The sequence below is a fragment of the Haemaphysalis longicornis genome, unplaced genomic scaffold (assembly GCF_048455015.1).
Source record: "Haemaphysalis longicornis isolate Haplotype H1 unplaced genomic scaffold, Haemaphysalis longicornis Haplotype H1 scaffold_2, whole genome shotgun sequence".
NCBI lineage: Eukaryota > Metazoa > Arthropoda > Arachnida > Ixodida > Ixodidae > Haemaphysalis > Haemaphysalis longicornis.
Genome location: NW_027526295.1, coordinates 123,157,034 through 123,177,062, shown reverse-complemented (window position 1 = coordinate 123,177,062; position 20,029 = coordinate 123,157,034). Strand labels below are relative to the sequence as shown.

Here is a 20,029-nt window from a genome sequence, read left to right as displayed (position 1 = left end):
CTGCATTGTTTTTTAAGTTTTGTTTCCCATCTCTTCAGTTGTGAAACTGATGGAATGCTCCTCAGACAGTCCAACAAACTTACTTGTCTTTTTCTGATCCATAAAGAACCGGGTCACAACACAATGCTCGATTTGAGGCTGGCAGCAGTCATGCCTCGCATCGTAAGGCCAGCCGTTATGCTTGCCTGGGCAATACAGCCACAAGCGACAGTGTTCTATCTGATCTCCGACAGTAATGGTACAGTAGATTGTGTAGCTGTGGACGTTAAGTTGAGCACATATTTTGCAGCAACGCAAACAGTGGTTTTTTTATGTGTTGAATGTTAGACGATTTTGCTGCTAGTTGCGACAATTCTCCTCTGCAATGGTAGTAGTGGCCCTTACTGCTGTCTGATAATATTTAGTGATGGGTCTTTTCACGTAACGGCTTCACAGAATAGGTAATGATCATAAATGAGCAGCTCCTTTTTGTCAGTGTTGTGCCCTCATAGGGAGCATAGATGAATGTACCTTTAGAGGATGTAATGTAAACAATGTAACAGGTTTTTTTGTTCACCACACTGTTTTTATTGCACACGTGCACTCACTTTTTTAAAGAATCAACTAATGCATGCATTATTTTGATTTGTGCCTCTTGTTGCGCAGGAAACTGGCGGCGCTCTTCTGCCAGGAGCCTGAGCTTCTCGGCCCTGAGGCGCTGGTCTTCCTCGCGCTCCTTGGCCCTTAGGCGGCGTTCTGCGGCCCGCTCCACGGCCCACATTTCTCTTTCGTGATACCTTTCCTACATTTGCTTACGGTGCTTCCGCTCTTTGTGGGAAATGATGCGTTCTTCAAGGGCGAGGCGCTTGGCATCTCTGTCCATATCTTGACAGTCTCGAGTGTGCAGGTAGTCTAGTACTACAGCGTTCTGCCTCGGCCCAGCTGCATCAAACATAACAAATGAGGAAACATTGCTACAATGTTTGGTAATGCCTTTTTGTTGACCATGCCTGGTTTTGGCCTGTCATTTTTCTTTGCATTAAATTCTTTGCTTGTTTTTTGTATGAATTTTGAATTCTCCCCACTGTAAAGTTTTGAAAAGGTGCTGTGGGCACTGTAATAAATAAACAAATGATCCCTTGTTTGCTGGAAAATGCATGATTGTAGCTGGCTGTTTTCTCTCATTTCCCTTCAATTTTATATCGTGGCATTGAAGAGGTGGTCTCAAAATGCCCAGAACAAGCCGGGTATGGTGGGCTCTTACCTCTGCTTGCACGAATTATTCTTTTGATTGCGCCTGTACACAAGGCGAAACATTTTAAAGAAATCAAAGCTGAAACAAAGTTCACCACCTAAGGACAGGCATTCTATTAGAAAACAATGCTTAACACTGGAGGTTGTCTAGACGATAAACTTTTGAATTGTGCATGCTTTTCAAAAGTTCATGAATACACCATTGTACAATTCGATGTCCCTGCTGCCTGAGTGTTTGTTACAGAAAAACATTTAGGCAAGCTCCATCAATCCTGTGCTTCACTTTTCAAGATTTGCGATGTCACACTCTGGTTCGGGAAAGTGTTTGGGCAGTGATACCTACTTCATGCGACACTCAATTCTACCAATATAGGCAAACTTGGTTTTACTTTCGTGACCCTGCAGCATGCTTGGTATAGGCAAATCTTTTAGTACCACGCATTGGTCCCATCCGCACTCCCGAGGGTGTCTGCGTTGTGGAGGATGGTGCTGAGGTGGCACCCGTTGGTGAAGGGCTGGCTCCTGTCGGTGGAGGGCTCGCACGCGTTGATGGAGGGTTGGTGGGAGGTTCCGACGGAGCCAAATTGGACGCCATCGCTGTGTCTGCGTCTTCCTCAGCTGCGCACCCAATCACCACTTCAATTATAGCATCGGGCAGGGTGACTGGCATACCCCTACCTGCAGCAGACAGATACAGTTGTTACTAACAATTTTTGATTTCGTCTGTTTCCCTGTGCAGAAAAAGCTGAAGCCAAAGCAACGGTAGGGCCTTTTTTTCTTTTGATGTGGGCACATCAAATTGGAAAGGCATACAAATAACGAAACAAACATTCATTTAGAACTGTACAGAACCGAGAAGTAAATATAAACGGGGTGGGGGTGGGAAATGAGTGTTGAATGGCTGCTGTGAAGTATAATTACCTGTAGTCTTGAAAGACATTCTTTATACAGTTGAACCTCGTTACAATGAAGACTGATATAGTGAATTATCGGCTATAGTGCGGAAATACAAAGTTTCGTTGGTCACGCTTTATTTCAGTGACACTTACTTTATAACGAAAATGAAACCGCGGGAGCTGCGCACAATATCGGATATAAGGAATGAATACTTGACCAGGAGTCTGAGAAGCTACTTGGAAAAAAACCCAATCGTCCGAAACTGCAGACATATGACGGTACTTCTGTTTTTGACACAGTGGAAAACTCCATCCTGCGCAGTGCTGCGAGTAGCCACCAGACAAAGATTACATCCTTCATCAAAGAAATGAGGATGCAGGCCTGTTTTGTCTAGTCAACTTCGTTTTGTCGTAATTTTACTTACTCATGTTCAGGAGCATTAAAATTGAAATGCAACAAGGACAGAGGTAAGGTTTACCTTGCTTATAGTGGTTCGCTTAAAACATAGTTACTATTTTATTATGTCTACAACACTATTGCTTCCTCAGTTGTTTGTAACTAAAATGGCCTTGCAGTAGCTCAAATTGCTTTGTATTTAGACTGCAGTATTGTAGAAGCTTTGGCTGTTATTAAAAGAACAATGCATTCTAACATCTCTCCCTTCTTTGCAGAGTTCATGCAGTCGCCTTTATGGATAAAAAAGTAATTTATTGCAGCTGTGTTTTATATTAATTACCAAAACAGATAGTGCCTAAAGCTTTCATTTCATTTAGTTAGACCCTGCAGACAAAAAAAGTGAGATCATGCACACACAAATCTCAGTTGCGCCAGCCTCATAGACTAAGGAAGTCGTGCGTTCAAGCACGCAAACCTGATAAAATCGACAGAATATTTATGAGCCCTGCATGCTTTGGGATGTGGAACGGGTGTTGATTTCAGAACGCAGGCAATTCAAACGCGCGTGCACGACATACAGAGGTAGTGAGGAACACCATTACATTAGGGTTCCGGTGGCACCATAGTCTACGCGTTCAGCACAACAGAGCACTGGAAGCGAGGAATATTGTGCACCCTTCGCAGTTGGAGCTTCCCCGAGGAGCCCTGACAACAATTGAGGAGGCTTATCACAGCGAGTGTTCTTCGATTATCGCTCAAGGTGGCAGCACTCAGCATAGACAACATATTCACACCGTACTGGATACCTCACCTGCTTTAACCAACACGTCGCCGAAGAACGCCATGCTTTCCGCGTCGCAGTAAGCGAGGGCGTCCTCCCGCTGCGCGGACTGGGACGAGCCCGCAAGCGGCAGCGTCACCGTTCTGCACCTGCTTGGCTGCGGTGGCGGATCGTGAGGACGGACCTGCAGAGCCTGCAGCGGCTTCCGCGGTCTTTTGGCGGGCTGCTTAATCCGGTGTCCGGATTCCTTTATGAGGTGGACAACTTGCTGAAATAGCCAGTCCCTCTCGCCGTACTCTTCATCAGTGCCAGACCTGGTTTCAAAAGCGCACTTTGTAGAGAGCGGTTGCTAACTGCAGTAACCCACACGCTCAGCTCGAGCAGCTGACGTGATCATGCAACGTTTGCCTGTAATAAAACAACTACTTACTTTTGCAGGTTCCACCGATCATTCTGTAGGAACTGGGCTGCGATAAGGTCGACCCGTTCCTTAACACTTCGCACTGTGTACGACCGACAAAGGTCTTTGTTCAACTTTTCGACGATCTCCGTCCACCTGCATGGGTCAGTATTAGCCTGAAAATTTATGACTTGAAGCAGTATGGCGATGTCATCCGCCAGAGAAAACCGAGTGCGGCTAGCCGAATTGTTCGGCAGCGGTTGCCATGGTGGCGCAGGCAAGGCCGCACACGCGGAAGTCGGCATGCTCGAAGCACTCGAAGCGTCCGAAGTCAGGTTGACGCGACTTTGATGGGCCTGGCAAGAGGTTTTCTTTTCTCCAATCTTGGAGGTGCTGGTGTCGATCTCTGCGGATGCACACGAGAACCGAGCTTCAGTTTCAGTTGGATCTGAATGGATTGGCTTCGTACGTCACTATGCAGGTTGAACGAAAGGGCCCGCTGGCCACCATGTTACGGTCACGGTAACACGGTAACGAAGCGTGGGTCGGCGGGCCTCCCGGTGCTGGAACGAGCGCGCGCATGCGCAGTCGGGTCCCGCTACCCGCTAACCTTAGCGTAGCGTACGGAAGCCGTTATGCTAAGACTCTCTATTGTCATGAAACTAAACAAGGTGTGTAGGTTCAATATATTGCAAGCCTGTGCATCAGCCTGGAGCACACTAACACGCGACGTCGCTAACACGCAGTTTCTGAAACGGAAAGCCAAAATAGAAAAGTCTTAAAGATTCAAACGTTATCTCGAAATCCTGAAATAAAAAGCAACCTTGCATTGCCTTTTCTTGTTTCGGTAGGAAAGGCCACGTTTTGCCGTTGCGGTCGTTTGCTAAGCTGGTGATGACGAATTTCTATGAGGCTCCAAAAAAGGTTATAGACAAACGCATGGTCGCACTAGAAATACACAAAGCCGCTTTGCGGTTAAAATGTCGCTGAAGGTCGGATCTCGCGCGAGAGGAACAAATGTATATAAACATTTGACCGTGTTAAAGGCGGTGTGTTCCGAGCGGTGAGTAGACTGAAAGGCCAGAACAGACGCGAAGTAGCGGCTGTAGCGGCGCGTTTTGAAGCTAGTGCGCCGGAAGTTCCTGCTACGCTGTATGCAAACACTATGGGCTTGAAGACTTCTGTCTGCTTGAAAGACGTACATGACTGGGGTGGGCCCCTGTATGACACTATTTCAGACTATTCTCCGGAAGACATCGTGCACACTCCAGTGTAGGACTTAAATCGCCACGAGCCCCTTTATGTCACTAAGTATTACTAGCATGAAACCGTAAGCAGCTGTATATACTTTTACAAGTTGAGTAAAAGCTAGCACAACTCCTGTACGTTTTACGTAAGACGTATAGGATCTTGCCAGCTCGCGCGCATTCACAGGAACGACCGGTATCGTCATTACAAACTTCATTAGTGCTTACACAGTGGGCTTCCTGGTCAGGTGGAACTCCTTATAGAATTCTAATCGCTCATGCAGACGGTAGAGGGGCAGACAACCGATTTTCATCGAGTATATTTTTTCTTCCAAATGACAAAACTTCACTTAAAACCTTACCCCGAATTGGTTTTGCTGGTAGAGCCTTGGAACTTTTGAAATGGAAGTTTTCAGATCTACCAGCCATAAGGGACCAGCCAAAAGGAATGCTGGCAACCATTGACAGCGAGCCGTGCTGGAACATAATTTCAAGTGCGCCTGAAATCGAGAGAGGTATTCAAAAACTTGTCCTCTGCTAAATCAACAATAATGCGCAGCCTTCCACATTCCGTCATGCGGCTTTTGAATCACGTGTTGAAATCGACAGAATTTTTTGGACATGCAAGGTACTGTCACGTCTAGACACTACATGTCGCCACCTTTCAGACTTTCATAAAGTTGTCAGCAAAAATGAAATCAATTCTGCCAGTTTATATGAAAATCACTTGTGGGTATCTAGTATATAGAACGCTGGCTTTCACGTAAACTGAAGGACGTGCACTCCACAAAAATCGGTTGTCTGTCGCTTTAAACACCGCACCTATAGAGGGCTATTGAGGCCCAACATAATATGTACAGGACCTCTTATTCTGTACGGTTTTGTACACGAGTTGTATTGATGCAGAAAACATTGGTTCTGCATATTTTGTGGTGCATGAATTATCGGTGTTTTGGAGAATGGGACAAAGCCAAAGAGGGACAGTTTACGCGCAGTGAAAAGCTGGCAAGCTGAAATATGTACCTGCTGGCCTAAACGAAGGTCAAGCATGCCACACATACTTACCTATAAATGGGACACGTCAAAAAATCCCCCCAAAATGTGCACGATGGCTGTTCAACCTGTGTGTCAATCCTCTGTGACTTAGGCGAGTCGGCAACTTTTACGCTAGCTGTGTGGCTAGTTTGCGCACCTCAAAGTAGGCGAATGAAACGATTTTAAAGGAATCGCTTGTTACACCACCTTCACGATGCAGATCCTTGACACTCACCCCCTAAAATTTCTATTTCGACACCCTAACGGAGGGGTGACGCTGGTGGTTTCCTTTTGCGCGTCTTGACCTTCGCGACCTATTTGTAGCGCAAGGGGCATGTCTCGACTTTACCGCCGCTCTTAAATCTGCTGCATAATGATTTTTATATATCTTGATTGTAATCTGCGTTTACATATAGCCTCCGAAGCCCATGTACCATAGCTAAATAATGGACAATTATCCGCCCTTGCAACATTAAACTTTATAAAAATACAATGCAGTGCACATAGACCCGTGTATCCACATGATATACAGTTACGCACCATACTCGATTGTTAGTTTTTGTGGTGTGTGCAGCATGACCACAATGCGAAAAGCACAGAATGCGGCAGCTTCGCGAGGAGCCGAAAGAAACGACGAGCGGCCATCAAGCTGCCATCTTCTTAATTGAAACGTAATACGCGCGAGCGCGCGGCGCGCGGGAGTAAGACAATACGCCCGTACAAACGAAGAAACAAAAGCCACAAAAGCGCAGGACGGTGCGCGCACTCTGCGGTGAGTCACGGGGTCTCTTGAGCAGGCATGCGCGCTGCAGTACACGTGGCACCATCCGGTGGCCGTTTATTACACAACTAACACTCCCCCTTAATGAACTGCCACCGATTTATGGAGAACGAAGTGCACAGCACACACTTTTCACTCCCAAGCACTCACAATACGCATGTGTCTTCTTTCCATTTAACGGATTCGTGAAAAGATCCGCGCTGTTCGTTGACGACTCAACGTATTGTAGCTGCAGCCTTCCTTCTTCGATCTTCTCCCTCAGGAAGAAATACTTGAGGTCAAACTTCGATTCCAAACTTCGAGTGCATCTCCTCAAGTGTCGTCCACGCTTCTGTCGCAGTTTTACTTTCGCCGATGTCATCCAGGTAATTGTCCTCAACAACGAGGAATAGAAAGGTTAATGCTTTGTTGTCTACCTTCTTCTCTTTATCTGTCATTTCCTCAGAATAACAGGGTTCGATGGCGTCCCAGCATCCCTTCTGCACGAGAGCGGCTCTTGCCCTGATAGACCAGGTATGGTAGTTGTCCGCCGCCACCTTTGGTAGCCTGAACTCGTCTGATGCTGCTATTTTGATGTTGAACTGAATGCCAAACAGAAATGGTCTTCCCCTAGTTCGGCAAACGCACAACCTCTACTTCTAATACTCTTCTTTTTGACGCCACAACTGCAGAGCACAACGCAATGTCAGTCCCTTCTTCCCGACAGTTTCGTTTCTCCGCAGCCGCGTCGTTCCGCGGACACAAAAAATTGCGACTTGTTGAAGAGCTTCGCTCGCAAAAATTCGTCGGATTCAAAATCAGGCACACGCACGAACAGGAATGTGGACCCGTTTTGTTGATGGGACAGTTTAACGTGAACGGAAAGCGGGACACGTGGCTGGATGACTACATGATGGACACGTTGAGTATTAGTTGCTTTAACAAGAATTCGGGTAATATTCCTACTACGGTTCATGGAACTTTTATATGTCTGGTCTATGCAAACTTCGGTATTTCTCAATTGTGTCAGCCGCTGCCGGTCTACCATAGTGCTGACAAGGCACTACTACTGAAACTGAAGATGACGTCCTCATGTAAAAGTACACGACACGACGATGTCCTTGCAACATCGGCTGTATAACCACTGCCACTACAGGCAATGTAAATGGTCACCGAGGGAGACGAAGAATTAGTTTAAATGAAGCTATACTCGATGAAGATTTATAAACGCACCTTTAACTCAACTGTGTCAGTGTGGTGAAACGTTCCACCCAACCACACACAACGTAGCACACACATCGTTTAATGACCAATGATTATAACTTATGAAAATGAAGAAAGCTAACACTTTTATCAACAAAGATGAAGCAAATGTCGCTGCAGCAACGAGCTTGCAAGTCAGCTGCAATCGGGGACTTAACCTGCCGTAATGGTCATGAAGGTTGTGTAAAGCTTCGTTATCTTCAAGTGTTACGAGTTAGTGTTAAGTTTCCTTCATTTTTTTAGGTGCCTTATTTCGTAGTACATTTTAATATGCCTTGTTGCAGCGATACAGGTGGTCTAACGGTGTAATCTCGCATCTGGTAGAAAACGTGGCGTTTTTGACAGTCGATTTTCATTCGAATGCTAGGATTGAGGCGTATTCTAAGCAAAATATCAGCCATAGTCTCCACTGCTAAGGTGTTATGTGGAGGCCGCGGTAGTAAATAAACGAAATATATGAACCTATTTTCTCCAAAACGTATAGAATGCGGTATTCGAAGCATGTGTATTCCAGCTGTAGTAACGCAATTGCGTTCGGCGACCACTTTTCTGATGAAGGCGAAATGCAAATACGCCTGTGTGTACGAGATTTCCGCGCCAGTGAAAGATCTCAAGGTGGTGAAAATTAATCCGGAGCCTTCCACTACGGCGCGCAACATCGCCTGCGTCGCGTCAGCGTGTTAAACCCAACAATCAAATCAAATAAATCAACCAAATTCAGCTTTTGCGCCGTCAATGCAAATGGGGAAATAGTGAATTTTATGCGGCATGTTCCGGAAAGGGCATATGGACAGCGGTGCAGCTGGCACCGCCCTTTAGAGTATAACAAAAAAAGACGTGTCTCAAAATCTGGAAGCCAAAAATTCCCACCTGCGTGTTTCTAATGTCCTCTCGGGAGGATTGCCATCAAAACTTGCGCAAGTTAGCTCCCTGTTAGCCTCACGTGCTTTTTGATGACCAAACTTTTTCACAAGCTCGGCGATGTACTTCTCTACTTCAGCTCCTGTGAAGGCGAGAAAAAAAATTTCAAAATTGATTATTCTCGAAAGCCGTGTGAACAACTCGCATGCACAACACTTGCCCATTAAATATGTTTTTTTTTCATAATCTGGAAAAGCACGGCCCTGAAAATTCATAACGAAAAGGAAGAAGATTTTTTATTTGTCTCATTTGGCTGGTAGAAAACAGCACAAATTGCTTTCGTTGTCACGTTCTAGGGTGTGGCCTCCTGCCCGCCGCATCAGGGATTGATACGAGACAGCCGAAACAGTCTTACGTCCTGACCGATGGATAAACAAACGAACCGGCAAATGGATACTCAGACGCACTAGCAGATCGAGGGTGGAAAGGCAGGCAGCCATGCTTGAGCGTTCAATAGCGCAGGCATTTTTTATCAGAGGAGGTGATAAGAATGGAAAAGATGCATTAACACTAGCATTTGATGAGGTTCGGTATTTAGGTGATTGAGTAAAGCGCTTAATGGGGTTACTACGGAATGGTTACAACTTCTTGCCACTAGTTATTCCGGACACCTTTAGCGGTTTTAATAAACAATAGATGTAGTAATGCTTGGTCGAACATCAGTATTTTGTCAACTGCTCATGTCTACCAATGAAGGGCACAACCTTTGCACACGACCTGTTGGGAAGAACGCTCCGGGAAGGGGACAACCCAAGCTCGTAACGGCGGAATCTAGCAGGCTGCACTATGATGACAATTGTATTGGTGATGCGCCAATACCATCATCCCTAGACAGCGTAAGCTAACGCAGGTGGATGACGAGTATCATCACGGTGGCAGCTGCGAGTAGTATCCCTCTGATGTGATTATGCAGTTTTGGCAGCATCTCAATTATTTCGCTTGTGTTGTGTGGTTCCCCTGCTTGGTGCCGTTGTCGGCGGTGTTGTTCGTTGTAAAACTCGTCTCTACCGTTGTCTGCTACTAAGGTATTGACACAAGTGTTCATACAGGAATCGACATTTCAGCGAATCGAAACAGGTCGGACATATATACAGGTCGGACGAAGGCACAGCGGTGCGCAGTTGACCAGTGCGGACGTGCTTTTCTGGTGCTCCGACAACAGCGTGTTTCTACAGTGAACGAAAGCGAACGGCATAGGCAGCGGAGGACAGCCGAAGCTGAGTATTTGCCTGGAGGGTTCTTTCTCGTTGGGTCGGCTTTTTTTGCCTTCATGACGCGTAGAAAGCTGGTACAGTGTGGTAGCTGTCCGTGGCAGGTAGACCCAGAAAAGTTTCAGCGGGATGGCGGCGAGGCAGACGAAGAGGCAGGTGCGTGTTGGTTATGCTTAGTGGTGTCGCGGCTAGAACGCGTTAAAGCGGTTAACTCGGGGTTAGCTAAGCGGGTTGCGGAATTGGAGGCAGGGCTAAGTAACGAACGCGACGAGCGGGGATAGACGTGAAGTGATAGACGTGAACAGGGTAGAGGGCAGCATTGGGCATAGGCAAGCTTTCCAGGGGGACGGGATTCACTTCAGCCCCAGGCTAGGAAACAAGGTGGAGTGGCGCTTATGTGGGAGAGCGGTAGCTTTTTTAGGGGGACCGGCGCGGCAGAGGAAGGCAAACTAGGAGACATAGGGGAAGCAGAGGACACATGCACAATCAATGCTGGGAGGCAGCCAGGCCTAGACAACAAGGCGTCGAGAGAACATAGAGAAGCAAAAAGAACTGGTATGAAACCGGAGGTAGTGAAGGAGAAGTGAGATATGTACCATGGGAAAAAACTAGAAGTGCAGAAAATGGTGAAGCAAAGATCAAGCAGAAAAGCGAACAATGGATAGCAGAACTACGGAAGAAGGACAAAAGCGCATCCAAGAAGTTTTGAAACCATGTAAAATTACTAAGCTCAAAAAAGAATATCCATCAAAAATTCCTGATTGATGAGGAAGGGAAACATTTAGAAGGAGAGCACGCGTTGGCGCACATTCATCGAGTGATTAGTGATAAGTTTAGGGCAATGCTGATAGGGAAGCCTGCACCGATAACATCAGCGCCGCAGAAAACTTCGGGAAGGCAAATAAGTTTAAGCAACCTTCATTGGAAAAAAGCAGAGCAAAAGGTTTCCCCCCAGACAGCAGCGGGCAACCAATGCAACGGATAAACTTGCTTGGACCTAAAAGTAAAAAGAAAACGGGCCCATCTCCCCGCGAGGGGGACTCGAGTAAATGCGCCGCATAGGGGGTGGGTGTATTGCGTTAACGTTTAGTGTTTGGGGAGTTGGTGGTAGTGAATGCGTTGTATCAGCAGCTTCTTGACGTAGTTTGAATGAGTCAAGGATATAAGGCGCGTTCGTAGCCTTCCATTCTGTGTCGGCTTTGTGGCGCAGTGGGTAGAGCACCATGTACCTTGCGCTCCACCCGCAGGGTCGTGGGATCGAAACCAGGCGCCGGTAAGTATTATTTTTTTATATAGTGTAGGGGGAGGGGTGCGGACCTGTTGTTGAGAGCGAGGAGGGTAGCGTGATGCGGGAGAGGAGGAGTGGGGGAGAGGGCGCACCTGGCATGGCTGTTGAGGACGCCGAGGCACGCCAACAACCCCGGGTGACATCGTAAGTTAAAGAAATGCTCCGCATTTAAAAATCGTTCATGAGGGCAATCGATAAGGTGATAGAAACCAAACAAATACCAGAGGACTGGATAGAAATTAGGATGAATTTAATATATAAAGGCAGAGGAGACAAAGCCAGTATTGATTCATACAGACCACTCAAAGTAACGTCAGTGGTGTATAGATTCGTTCTGCAGGCAATAAAATGAGAAATTCAAGCATAGATGGAAGAAAATGAAATACTTGGGAAACTAGAGAATGGATTTAAACAAAACAGACGACTGGATGACAATTTGTCCGTGGTAACGGAATGCATTGAAATTGCGAAAGCACAGAATAGACCATTATGGATTACGTTCTTGGACATTAAAGGGGCATATGACAACGTAAACAGAGAACGGCTGTGGAGGATGCTGAAACTTCAGGGATTAGATGACGAGTTAATACAGTTCCTTAGGGCAATCTATAAAGACAATAGACTGCACCTTACGTGGGAAGGACAGAAATGCGCCCAGCAGGTCAAAATCCATGGGGGACTGAAACAGGGATGCCCTTTGAGCCCAATACTGTTTATGCTTTACATGGCAGGGTTAGAAAAGAAACTGGAAGAAAGTCAAGTAGGGTTTAGCCTAACCCATATGCTACAAGGTGAAGTGGTGCAACAGTATATTCCAGGAATGTTATACGCAGACGACATCGTTCATTTAGCTGATAACCAAACCAATATGCAACGGCTAATAAATATTAGCGGTCAGGAAGCCACCGACCTCGGATTAAATTTTAGTGCAGAAAAATCAGGAATAATGGTTTTCAATGATGCTACCATTGACGTAGTGCATATCCAGCAAGACGAATTACACGGAGTGAAGAAATATAAATATTTGGGAGTGTGGATAAACGAAGGGGGTTACTACTTAAGAACTCACGAGGAGCAACGTAAGGTTAAGGGAAAGCGAACTGCGGCTATTATCAAGCATTGAGTGGTGTGGGGGTATAAAAAATATGAAGTAGTAAGAGGAATGTGGAAATGAGTAATGGTTCCAGGTCTCACGCTTGCGAATGCTGTACTCTGCTTAAAATCAGATGTTCTATTAGGCCTTGAAGTGAACCAGAGAACGGTAGGACGTTTGGCCTTAGGCGCGCATGGAAAAACAGCTAACGAAGCAGTTCAGGGAGATAGGGGCTGGGCGTCGTTTGAAGTTAGAGACGCTCAGAGTAAAATATGCTTTGGAATGAGGTTGAGAGCAACGGATCAACAACGGTGGGCAGCTAAGGTTTTTAGGTACCTATACTTGGAAAGCGTGGACACGCAGTGGTTAAGGAAGACTAGAAGGCAAGCGATGAAATACGGAAAGAACAGTGAATAATCTAAAACAGCCAAGGTAACGAAAAGAGAGGCAAGGCAGATTGAAACAAATAAATGGAGGTAAAAAATGGAAGCTAAAACGTCGTCAGAGATGTACAGGGCCAAGAAATTGAACATCAGAAAGGAAATTTTCTACGATAATTCACAGGGCAGCGCTTTGCTCTTTGAGGCTAGAGCAGGTTGCCTGCGAACATAAAGATTTGTGGGGAAGTATTCACAAAATGATGGGGTATGCGTGGTCTGCGGAAAAGAAACAGAAGCTATGCGGCCCATAGTGTTAGAATGTGAGGGTATCCATCTAAATCTACACGAGGGTAATATTCGGCTTCCAGATGCGCTAGGATTTAAGGGTATCACAAAGGAAGTTAACTTCAATGCTGTTTAGGGGACCAAAAGAAGATTAGAATGCTGGTGGACGAAAAGCAGAGAGGGGAATGTTGCCTAAGACAGTTAGCACCTGTAACAGAAAAAAAAAGTATTTTGTGCCTAATAAGCTTTTTGTGCCTGCCCTAAGCAGCGCTAGTATTGAACCAAGAGTGTAAAACATAGGTATATTATTGCTTTTTGGTAAGATGACATGTCATCACCCCGATACAAAGGGGAAACCAATAGAAATCATCAATCATCATCATTATATATTGAGATGCAGCACAGAAGACAGGAAAATGAGAAAGGGATAGAACAAGACGACGCGGAACTCGCATTCGAAGCTTACTGAGAGACAAACTCATAAATACTAATACCAGCACCCACATAAACGTCCACCGAAGACATCGTCTAGAGCACTTAAACCTCAGAATCTACAAGGCGTTGAAATTGCTCGTTGAATTTGTACAGCCGTTCCAAAATGAAAGTTCACTGCTATGCAGAGCAATCGGGGGCACGCTTACACACAGCATACCTTTTTTTATGTGGTGCGTTTGTGTGATGCGTGCCAGGTTTGGCCATAACCCTCTTATTATAATGTTTCCTTTAAGGCCCCTGTTGGGGTATAGGAGGGAAAAGCATTAAGAAAGTAGACGAAATATGGGTATAAAACATTACACTCACGTTACTGGAAAAAAAGGGGGTGCAAACTGCACATTTTCAGAGATGGAAGTAGCGTTTGGCAAACACGAGGCATGACGGTTAAACTGCAGTACAACGGAATATAAAGGCACACATTGACCAAGCTCCGACCCAGAAGCCACTGATGATTTGTCATGCTTGAGCTTGGCACTTTCTGCTGCTTGGGCATCTAGTTGGTAGGGTTAAGCTATCCCGCTATCGGGGGCGTCACATGATGGCGTCCAAGTGACGATACTCGTAAACAACAAAGGAAATGACAGTCATTAGCTGCTGTCTAAAGTGAGCAAGCGCCACCACGAAGCTGGTTAGATCGCAAAGAAAGTTTAGTATGAGCTCGAAGTGCCGCGCGAGAATCGCCGTATTGTGGGCTTCCAAAGTCGCAGTAAAACGTACGCAACAGGTTCAGCCATAGTGTCAGTTATAATTGGGATGAGATGTCAGTGCTGTTTTCAAGGTGTACGAATGAAACACTTATTGGTGTTTTAAAGACGATAGTCTTTCTTTAGGTACTTAAATATAGAAATTTTGGTCTGTCTGTATGTCTGTCTGTCTATGACTCGATTTAACCACCCGGCCAAAGCGAATCAGAATTTCCGCAATAGGTTTATATACCCAGAGCCAGATCTAATAGTTTAGTTCCGGTGGCAATGTTCATACTTGTCAACATTGTTGAACAGGCACAAGACATTACGCAAATACAATGCAGAAAATCAATACCTAAGTGGCATTTGCAGTGTAACTTAAAAAAAATCCTGGATCCGTGGGTTTTGCGTTAGCAAATGAAATACTACATCCACCGCCTCACCACGTTGCCTGCTGTCGGCCGCGCCACTATAGCTCCTGGCGGCATTTTAAGAAAACAACCGGCAACAGTAACGAAGGGTTCCACTAGACAGCCTGCACGCTGCGCTTGGAACACACATGGAGGAGGGCAACAATGTTCTATAAACACATGATTAGGGCGCCTCGAACTGCTCCAGGCACTCAGGCTGGAGCAGTGGAACCCGGTAGAATTTACATTTACTTGAGCAAACGTATAGCGGGTTATCTTGGGAGGAGCGACATAGAATAGAAACAGCACGAGGGGTGAGTGGGAAAGAAAAGAGAGGCATTTAATTGTCACGGGCGCCAGTCGACTATCGTCCTTCGTCGACATTTTGAACAAAAGGAGCCGATACATGGCCATTTTTTCGTCAGAACATTCGCTTGCTTCAAAACACAGCACTTACCTTGTTCTTCTTCACTGCTGTAAACCTAAAAGAGAAAGAGTGAAGAATGTTTTTGCATAACGAATAATAATAATTAGGAATGGTGTGTATCTCCACAAGAAACGTCTTAAGATGGTAAAATTGCTCTAAACAAACACCACTTTATCACAACAATTGGTTAGAAAAAAACGTGAGTGCGGCAAATGCTCCGTGAAAATTTGTAGAGTATAGGCAGCCTTAGCATTTGCCTCAATGCGAGTGGTCTCTGTTCGTCCCACTATGTGATTCTTACAGCGAGGTTGTATAGGCCTTGGTTTCCACGTGTAGAACGCCTGGATAAATCGGCGTAGGCGCCAATTTTCGCTCTCAAGCGCTCGTGTTTTAGTGTTTTGTTTCCTTCTTCAAGAGCTCTTTCTATGACGTTTTTATGTGTTTTCTCATCTAGTTTGAAGGGCTTCTGGAGCGATATTTTGCCGGTGCATTTCACGCATAAGCACGCCCACATCAGCGGTTGACGGGGTGTGAGTGCACAGATGGGGTGCTGCTGGAACCAGTCGGGAAAGGGCGCGCACTCTCGTCCAGGCTTCTCGTGCTCATCGGTAACATGACCGTTGCGCTGGTTGGCAATTTCAGTTTGGGTTGGTGTGTTACACAGAAAGTAAGATGCCCACTACGCAAAAGGAAAAGGGACAGCCCTATGTATGTCTGCGAAACTAAAATTCTAGTCCTTCCAAGTTTCATTCACCTGATTATCTAAGACGTACGCTTATTCGCAAATAACCAGAAAAGTGTTTTCTTTGGAGCGCCCCTTGGACTGGGGTAAGCATCGGTGGTCATAATTCGTCACAGAGTGGAAGAACACTGTATTGCTTACATCAGGCGGGGCTCGTGCTCGCATGGCAAATGAGCTAAAAATATTTGTTATCTCTGATATTGTAGTTCCGAAGGTTGTAACGCGTAACAGCCTGTTTCTTTTACTACACATCCGTTACACCTTATCTAGTTAACCGGCGTCTCGTTTGTTGCAAGGCTCGTCGCATGTTATTGATATGAAAACGTTAATAGTCTAGAATTCCTTGAAACGGGCTATCCTTGCAACTGAGGCGTCCACGAGCTGCGCCTGCGAGCCGTCTCAGAAAATGACGCCATTACACAAAATTTCAGGCACCTGGCACAAGCCTGACATTACGTCGAGCATTACAAATTTAGGTATAATGATTCTAACCGGTACCCGCAGCATGACGCACAACGTGTTTGACGGATCTTGGCATTTTCTTATGCTTAATGCTCTGGACGATGTAGCAGGGCTGGGACGCACCTTGAGGAGACGAGATGATGACGAAGGGTTGCTAGACGCATGCCGCAGTGAGCAAAGAGAAACATTCTTTAGACAGCCTATTGCTTACTTATATAGCCTCTGTTTCAGTACCCATGAAAGCGGAACACAACCTGTCACCGCCCATGCTTCCACCAGGAGTGATTGCATGCACAAACACTGGGGGTGCCAAGTACGAACTATAATACTTATAAAACAATCCAACACTATATACTAGCTCCTTACGAAAAAAATGAGCACTTTCGTACTTCCCTAAAATACAACACCGGACAAATTACCACTTGTTTTCAGAAGTGGTCAGATATAGAAGGGCCACAAGTATATAATAAATGTCCAAAACATGCACTATAGTACAGGAAGTTTTAGTGTAGATGCTATATTGTTGAGAAAGTTATCAGGGGACTCCACACGTTAAATAAGGCACACAATACTCACTGATCACAAAACATTTTCCAGTGTGTTCCCTTCACTACAAAGTGATCCACACACTGTCCTGAAGGCAGAAGGTTCCATAGTGCAACACCTCACAAGGTTCAACAATTTTACAGTCAAGCCGTCTATTTCTAGCATCCAGCAGATCGTCTCCGACAACAGAGCGACGTAGACAAAAATTACATGTGACTGTATGGCCACATTGCGACTCCCACGGAAATCCCGGGATCGCATAACTGCACCACACCTTCCGCGTGTGGAAAAACTCAAAAATAAGAAAGCTGTGGCTCCATCCCGTTGTTTGAAATTGGTCCGCGTATTTGCCGGTTTTTTGGAAATGTCGAGAAACGGCGATAGTCTTTGTCGACATTCGCCAAGTAAATGCTTCTTTTCGCTTTCCCGCTCACCTCTCACGGTGTTCCTCTTCCATCGCGCTCTTCCCAAAATAAACTGGTTGAAGGTTTGCTCAAGACAACTTAAACTTATCGCGTTCCACAGCTGCAGGCCGGTGCCTCGAGGCTAGCGCTGCCGTACTGCGGAGAAGTGCGTGAATCGCGGCGCCCTGATTCAACGTGTATGGAACCACGTTGGCCGACTCCACGTGTGTTCAAAGCAGAATGCAGAACAGATCTAGTGGAACCTTTCGTAAGTGTTGCCGCTTGATTTCTCCAAATACCCCCAGAAGTTATAGTAGCGCAGGCGACAGCAGGCGACGGATTAATATTAATACTGCGCCTCAAACCACACGAAGTTAGGTAGAACAACACATGGTGGTTAACTAGGGTTTCTTTTCAGCCCTCTATATGAGCGGTCAAATAATTCGGGCACGCGAATGCACAAATAGGGATTTCCAGAACAGCATCTTCGTTTGTGGAGCTCCTATCTTGCTGTCACAGCTTCATTTTCAGGATGGGCAATATTGTTTTACTATAAAGGGTTCATTGCACAAAATGAAACATTACTGGATTTGGGTTTGAAGTTTCATTGCTTGTGTTCGCATTTAGTGTGTGCATGAGTGTACTGTCACTACTGATTAATCTCTCATGTGCTACCGCTACATTCTTAACGGCACCAACGCCGATGGTAATGTAACTAGGCTTGCCTATGCGGGTTGTTGCTTACGGCTTCGTGTGTATTTATTCACAAACAAGTGCTCAGACAGAATTGATAGACTGTTTTGGCATTATTCATAGAGCTATTAAGTAGAGCCAAGAGCGTAACATCCCTTGAATCTATTCGTTCAAATGTGATTTCGTAAATACCTCAGTATTGTAACATGATCAAACAAAGATATGAGGGAAAGAAAAATTCCAAGACATTAGTTTGACATAGGTTATCTCCAGTTATTGTGAACAGCGTAGGCTTCTTCAAAACAATCCCTGTTTCTCGATCACAAATTTTTAAATGGGAATATTAACCAAAAGAGAAATACCACGACTTACATGAACGGTTACGGCGATGATGACAAATACTTGAGTCGTGACTTGCATTTCTTTCGGGTGTAATATATGCACTCGTAAAGCAAATATACGACAAGCGCGAAACGTGCAGTGGAGTGAGCATAAAGGCTGCTCACTCTTCAAGTTTATCAATTTATTTTTTTTTCAGAAACATATAGTGCCTTTTAAATAAGCCGTGTGGTTTGTTGAAAGTTTCTGGAAGATTGGCTGTGACTTCACTTAAATGCTGACAGCTTTTGTAAGAAGGTCTAAAAAAGTGCTCTTCGTACTGTGCCAGTCAACAAAAATCTGTAGCAAAAATAATAAGTGCAAGTGTAATTGACACGCACTAACGTGTTCATATGTCAGAGCTCCGTCGTAGTGTAACCTTAAAATGAACAACTCCTGCCCTTTTGATATCCGAAAGTCAGAAATCCGCTGGTTGACTCTATCTTACAACAACCATCGCAGAATCATCGTCATCGAAACATCTGACTCAGGCGCTTTATTGTAAGAGGTTTCTCGAAATGTTGTGGCAACGCGTGGCTAAAGTGCAAAAAAAAATATTCGAAACTTTTCTAGCAGTTCTTCGAAAAAAGGCGTTTGTAATATTATGTCATCTCGTAAGAACTAATAATGATCCACACGAAAGCATTGAAAAAAACCTGTTCAGAAATGAAAAAAAGAACACATACAATAAATGGTTCGAACGAGGTGATACTACATACATCGGTAAACGTTGAGATGTAAGGAAGTGGAATAAATTTTATTGAATTCGGTACTAGACTGAGCTATAATGTTTCTTTGCCCCCGTTTTAGGAGAGCTTTCTTGTCAAGGAGCCGCTTGGCTGCAATGCCCACACAGGCCCTTTAAACTTCGCGAATCAGCTGTTGAATGAGTCCGTGCTTCGAGCATGCTGGTACAGTGGTCGGAGGAGAAGAGCGAGCAGGGAAGGTAGGTGTGCGGGGCAGATAGTAACCATACAGGAGCAAAAACCTTTGACCATAACAATGTTCTAATGTCGCATCTCGACGTGTATGACCGACATGAATTGGGGCTACTGTGTAGAGGCATCCTTCAAAGATAGGAACCCCAGAAGTTTGACAGTTGGTTCCACTTGAGAAAAATTCAAGGAAATTTTAATCATTTTAAAAATGCTTGAACGTTAAGCTTCCCTGAGCGCTCATCAATAAAATCTGGCAATGCAAACCTAAATTACGCAATAGCGCATTCAAAATTGCTTACTTTTGGCTTCTTTGGGTAACTACGGCGACAGATAGTTATCGCCAAGTGAAAATTTCGCTGCGATTTTCCTGGTTCATCAACCGGGCTGTTTGCTAACAGCGAAGGTGTTCATCAAATTTTTAGTGTGCGTATGCGCACTTAAAAATGCCATGAAAATGCCGACTGCACGTGAGCGCGTGCACGAGAGCGCGTGGCTTGCGGCTACCGCCTGGCACTTAAAAAAACAAGGAAATGCCGAGCGCTCGTGTGTGCGTGCCACGCGACGACCGCCCAGCGTCCCCGCCGCACTTTGGTCAAGCCAAAATACCCACTTTGGAGGATTGTGCAAGATTGCAGCGACCGCCCTGCAGTTTATGACA

General features: G+C 45.4%; 1 long non-coding RNA gene across 2 annotated transcripts in view; it reads right to left on the bottom strand.

The window, feature by feature from the left end:
• LOC144167355 (uncharacterized) overlaps nucleotides 1-18,534 on the bottom strand; it is a 34,882-nt gene extending 16,348 nt beyond the window's left edge. Inside the window, exons 1-4 of one of the 2 annotated variants that reach the window (XR_013321965.1) lie at nucleotides 18,428-18,534; nucleotides 15,239-15,263; nucleotides 13,843-13,922; nucleotides 8,883-9,015 (exon numbers count right to left, since the gene is read on the bottom strand). This is a non-coding gene — a long non-coding RNA (uncharacterized LOC144167355). The remainder of the gene's footprint in view (nucleotides 1-8,882; nucleotides 9,016-13,842; nucleotides 13,923-15,238; nucleotides 15,264-18,427) is intronic. The other variant, XR_013321964.1, reaches the window with a different exon arrangement.
• Nucleotides 18,535-20,029: the final 1,495 nt, after the last annotated feature.